The sequence below is a fragment of the Calonectris borealis genome, chromosome 27 (assembly GCF_964195595.1).
Source record: "Calonectris borealis chromosome 27, bCalBor7.hap1.2, whole genome shotgun sequence".
Classification (NCBI taxonomy): domain Eukaryota; kingdom Metazoa; phylum Chordata; class Aves; order Procellariiformes; family Procellariidae; genus Calonectris; species Calonectris borealis.
The window spans coordinates 5219543-5224971 of NC_134338.1; the positions used below are offsets into that span (position 1 = coordinate 5219543).

General features: G+C 42.9%; 1 long non-coding RNA gene across 1 annotated transcript; it reads left to right on the top strand.

Moving 5' to 3' along the window:
- The first annotated feature begins 2223 nt into the window (after positions 1-2223).
- Positions 2224-4679, top strand: LOC142093493 (uncharacterized). Its single transcript, XR_012677437.1, has 2 exons — positions 2224-2593; positions 3640-4679. It is a non-coding gene; the product is annotated as an uncharacterized LOC142093493 (long non-coding RNA).
- Positions 4680-5429: the final 750 nt, after the last annotated feature.

A 5429-nucleotide genomic window follows, 5' to 3' on the forward strand; every position in this document is an offset into this window, starting at 1 on the left:
AAGCTTGATGTGATACCAAACTGAGTGGGGAAGCGGACACTTTGGAGGAGAGAGCCACTCTGCAGGAAGACCTGCTGGATAGGCTGGAAGAAAGGGCTAATGAGAACCTTATGAAGTTCAACAAAGTCAAAAGTTAGGTCTTGCACCTGGGAAAACATATCCAGGAGTGCAGTACAGGCTGGGATGTATCCAGCTGGGGAGCAGCTGTGGAAAGGGACCGGGGGGTCCTGGTGGAGAACAAGTTCAATCTGAGCAAACAGCATGCTGCTGCAGCAAAGGCAGCCAACATCATGCTGGATTGAATCAACAAGGGTATCGCCAGCAGAGATATAGAAGTTGTCATCCCACTCTACTCGGCGCTTGCCAGGTCACACCTAGAATACTGTGTTAGGTGTTGTTCCCCACTATACAAAAAAAGATGTGAACAGGCTGGAGAGGGCCCAGAGAAGGGCCACAAAGATGATCAAAAGACTGGGAACCCTGACGCATGAGGAAAGGTTGAGAGAACTGTGTTTGTGTACCCTTGAGAAAAGAAGACTTAGGGGAGACCTCATCACCATGTTCCAGTAGGTAAATTGTGGTTACAAAGATGATGGAGACTCCCCTTTTACAAGGAGTCACATAAAAAAGATGAGGGGTAATGGGTACAAGTTACTCTTGGGGAGATTCTGATTGGACACAAGAGGAAAACTTTTCACAATAAGAAGAATCAGCCATTGGGATGATATCCCCAGGGAAGCGGCAGATTCCTCAACATCGGACACTTGTAAGATTTGGCCAGACAGGGTGCTGGGCCATCTTGTCTAGACCGTGCTTTTGCCAAGAAAGGTTGGAGCAGATAATCCTTGAGGTTCCTTGCAACTTGGTATTCTGTGATTAAAGTGGGTCAGCCTGTGGTGTCGGAGGGAAGGTGAGTCTTGTCGGCTATATGACTGCATAATGTTCTGGGTTTTTTTTTCCCAAAGATGTAAAGCAATGAGCCAAGTGGGATATGGGCACCGGAGTTGACTTGGGCAAGGTGAGCAATGACTAGTGGGCTGAAGTAGCAGTTATTTTTCAGGTGGTGTATTGTCAGTGAAGTTATAAGCATTACCTGTTGTTTGGGCTTCCCAAGTGGTACACAAGCTTCAACGCAGCAGCCCCAAATGACGGAGGCTGGGTGCGCAGGTCAAGGCCAAGGTAAAAGAGGGGGAGATGAGAATTGCTGCAGGCAGGCTGTGCTTTTAGCTTGGGTTTTTCCACACGCTGCAGGTAGCCTCAGAGGGGTGTAGCTGCCCATTGAGGAGTGGTCCGGGAAGGTGAGGAGGTTGTTGGCTGGGTCTCCATTTAATAGCTAAGTATTAAATGGCATCTTGGTTAACCATTTACCTTTTGGTTTTGCGGGAGCTGTGCTGGCTGCCTTTGGAATTGGATGAGCATTTGAGGTGAGCTGGGGTAGTAGAGAAGAGGAGCATGGGGCTGGTGATTTCTCCCAAGCGCAATGGTAACTTTGTGTCTCTTGACATCTTGGGTGCCACGAGTGACAGTTGCAGCATCTGACTTTGGAATCAGGGTGGAGCAGGTGAGCAGAGCACTATGGCGCTTTTGAGGAGGAGGCTAGTGTGATGCTGAATACCAGCACTGTTTTGTGGTTTGGTTTTTTTTTGGTGTGGGTGTAGTGTTTTTTTTTTTTTTTGGCAGATAAAGAGGAACCGGGTGAGTGCAGCAACATCCCAGTTAGTGTTTTGAGTTTTGTGGTTTTTTGTTTTTAGGATGGATTCAGATCCCTGGCCTTCTGAAAACTAAGTTGAGGGACCAGGACTGGGGAGGGAACAAGGTTGGGAATTGCAGGAAGGGGTTATGAAGTTAGTGTAGGGGAGAGGACTGTCCAGGAACAGTCCCTTTTGGGAAGGTGTAAAGGGAGCGGGTTATTCTTTAGCATGATGCTAGCGTGTGCCGGGCTCGGCAGTTCCAGCCTGTGTCTGTGGTGTTGTGTAGTTTCTGTAGACTCTCTTCTGTGTCTTCTACAATAGCTTTCTCAGGTCTTGAGGTCTCCATAGCTCTTCATGATCAGCTGCCACAGTTACTTTCATTGTGTTTTGTGGGTGCTAGAGGCTGCGCTCTGGCCTTTTGGGAGTGGCAGTTTGCAAGGTAGTCGAGCGGCTTGAATCTTGAATTTGCCTTAACTTGTCTATGTGGGGCTTAATAGCTGATGTGTTTTTTTTCTATCTGCAGTTAGAAGGCATATGCAAAAACAAGACAGGCTTTTAGTCCTCTCAAGCTATTGGTCAGCATCCAGGTGACTTGCTTTACATGGTTTGATTAGCACAGTCTGTTTGGGTGGAGGTTGTCTGGGCTGGTTTTTTGTATAGCCAGTAGGTATTGCTAACCAGGGTGTACAGTCCCTTTTGTAGTTTTTTGCAGGTGCCCCAGGGTGATTCGGATCCCTGGAGAAAATTCTCAAGCGTGTCTTGCCAGAGTGTCCAAATCGAAGTGAAGAAAAATCAAAGTGAAGAAGGAGCAGGCCCGGTGAATGTAGTGAAGCATCTTCCCTGGCTTGCTCTTAAGAAGGCTGAAACTTTGGAGTTGTACGGAATGGCAATGTTGCTTTGAGGTGTGTGGCGAGACAGTTATGGGGATGGGTCTAGAATGGGAGCAATATGACATCATGGCAGGTGGGTGGTGAAACAATGGTGTTTTGAGTGAGGGGTGGAGCAAGTGGTTGTTGAATGAGTGTTAGTTTTTGAATGTGCCTAACCTTGTATGTGTGAAGCTTTTTATTGCAGGTTGTATTTAATGTTGAGAGTAACTTTTTTTCTAACTATAATTAAAAAAAACCCAGCCGGGGGATTTCTTTTTTTTCCCCTGGCTGAGTTTTTTTTTTTCCCTTGGTCCCAGCCGCTCTGCGAGTTGATGTTTATCGCCAATGTTTGGGCAGAGGTCAGGCTTGGGCCGGGGTTTTTGCAGGCAGGGTGATTTTTGAGGCCTCTGGGAATGCTGTTCCCGGGGAGCGGTGCAGACATGGGGTGATGTCCCGTTGTGGCAGGCTGGTCGCAGAATGGATCAGCGAGAGTGAGGGGTAGCTTGTGTGGTAGCTGAATGAGTGGTGTGTTTTGAATGTATAAACCTTGTTTGATTATGTGGTGTTTTTTTATGTTTCTCTGCAGGTTGTGTGTGGAGTTGAGATTTTTTTTTTGTTCAGAGAGTTACAAAAAAATATAATAAAACCTAGACAGGGGATTTCCCCCTCCCGGCTGGGGGTGTGTGTGTTGGGTGTGTGTGCTGTATTCTCCCCCCACCCTGGTCCCAGAAACACTGTAAGGGAGTTCATTGCCAATGTTTGGGTGGAGGTTGGGCTTGGGCTGAAGTTTTTGCAAGGAGGATGGTTTTTCTAGGCCTCTGGGAACACCGGTCCTGGGGAGCGCTGTCCTGGAATGTGGCATTTGCCTGTCATTGTATGTTGTGTAGTGAATGGTCAAGGGAAGATGATTGATGATCATGCAGTTGAAGGGTGTGGGGAATCAGTGTTGAAGAGGACCAGCTTGTGAAGCAGGTGGGCTAAACTTTATTGTTTAGTGTTACGATTGTAAATTCTTTTGAGGGGCTTTGTAGTTTCTAATGTAATGATGCTTTATGATTTTTTTTTGTTTTTGTGTGCAGGCATGGAAGTAGGGGGCCCATTGAGACGAGTGGAGCTCGGTCACTTTCTGCCTAGGAATACAAATTGTGGAGATGATGTCACCTCGAAGAGGCAAACTTAGAAATATAAAGCAATAGACTGAGAATGTAGTGGGAGGGAGAAACGTGGAAAAGACTACTAGCTAGAGAATCATAGGTACTAAATACTTGCGCTGACTCTAAAGGTAATGATGAATTTTTGAGGTCAAATGCATTTTCAAAAATAATGAGTGAGAAGTGATTAAATGTAATTTGTAGGAAGTATTTGATCAACTTGAGAGTAATTTTTGTCTCTAGTAAAAGTATATTGTAGAATTAAAATGTAAAAAATGATATGGGAAAACTTACTGGAAATAGCAATAGACCAATTTAAACATAAAAATTAGTAAAAAAAAATTACAGGCAGTAATGTATCCCTATTGGAATCACAGTAAAAACTGAAATAACAAATGAAAGTACAAAACTAAGTGGGTGTTGTTAATACCTATGGTTAAAGATTGCCAATTGGAGGGTGCTGTGGTGGGGAATTGCTACAGGCATTGACAGCTCTTGCTTGAGGACTATTGTGGCAATGATGTTTGTATGTGATAATTTAAGTGAGAATTAGTCATTAGAGGGAGAGTTGTCAATACCTATAGATAAACGTAGCTCTTGACAGGTTAAAAGAAAGCATGTGCATTACTGGCTCCTAAGTATATTTAACCTTTACACAATTACAAATAGTTTTTGTAATTACTTTGAGTAGTTTTGAAGAAATGTAGAATACTACTTGGGCATAAATGATGTCCAATTGAACCACTGATGTTAATGGGACACTAGCAGGCATGAATTGTGTCTGAGTAGTATCATAAGGAAAATATCAAACTAGGCAGTAAAGATGGAATGCTAATATGGCTGTGTTTAATTACCTTAATTGCAGCAAGAGCTAATTATACTAGTTAAACAACTCCTTAATAGGGTTCTAAGGTATCTTAAAAGAAAGTGATTGCAATAAAGTTTAAATAAAGTTTTCTTTGATCTGTTTTGTGTCTCCTGTGGTTTTTTTGTGTCTGTGTTTTTGGTTTTTTTTCTGTCTGTAGGGTTTTTTTGTGTGTCTGTCCGATGTCTCATGATTTGGTTGTCTCTCTGGTTTTTGTCATTGATGTAGTTTTGTCTTTGATTTTGTTGTGTCTCTCTTTTTGTCTTTGTGTGGTTTTTTTTTGTTTCATGTGTGGTTAGAGGAGGGAGTTATCTGTATTGGTCTTTAGGGGTTGTGGTTTCTTTTTTTTGCATGCATTAGTGTTGGTCTTGGTCTTTGGGGGTTTTGGTTTTATTGTGTGCATCAGTCTTGGTCTTTGGTGGTTGTGTGGTGGTTTTTTTAATGCATGTTGATATTGGTCTTTAGGGGTTGTGGGTTTTTTTGTGCACATCAGTCTTGGTGTTTGGGCTTGTGTAGGGTTTTTTTTGTGTGTTTGCTATTTAAAATGTAAATAGCAGCAGTAGAAAATGGCATGCTTCCCGGGGGTAACAAACACAAATATATTACAAAATTAATAGTATTTCTAAAAAATTACTCCCAGGTCATGTGCCACTTTCTACTGCTGCACTAGATGTATTATTATTAATTGTTTCTTATACCATGTCTATCAATTATTAGTATTCCAAGTGGGAGTAATCTCTGATTTGAATAATCAAAAAACCCCAAAGATCATAGTAACCATTCATTACTCCCACTTAGAATGCTAATTAATTAGTTATCTTGCAGAATAAGCAGCAAATAAGATGCAAAATTT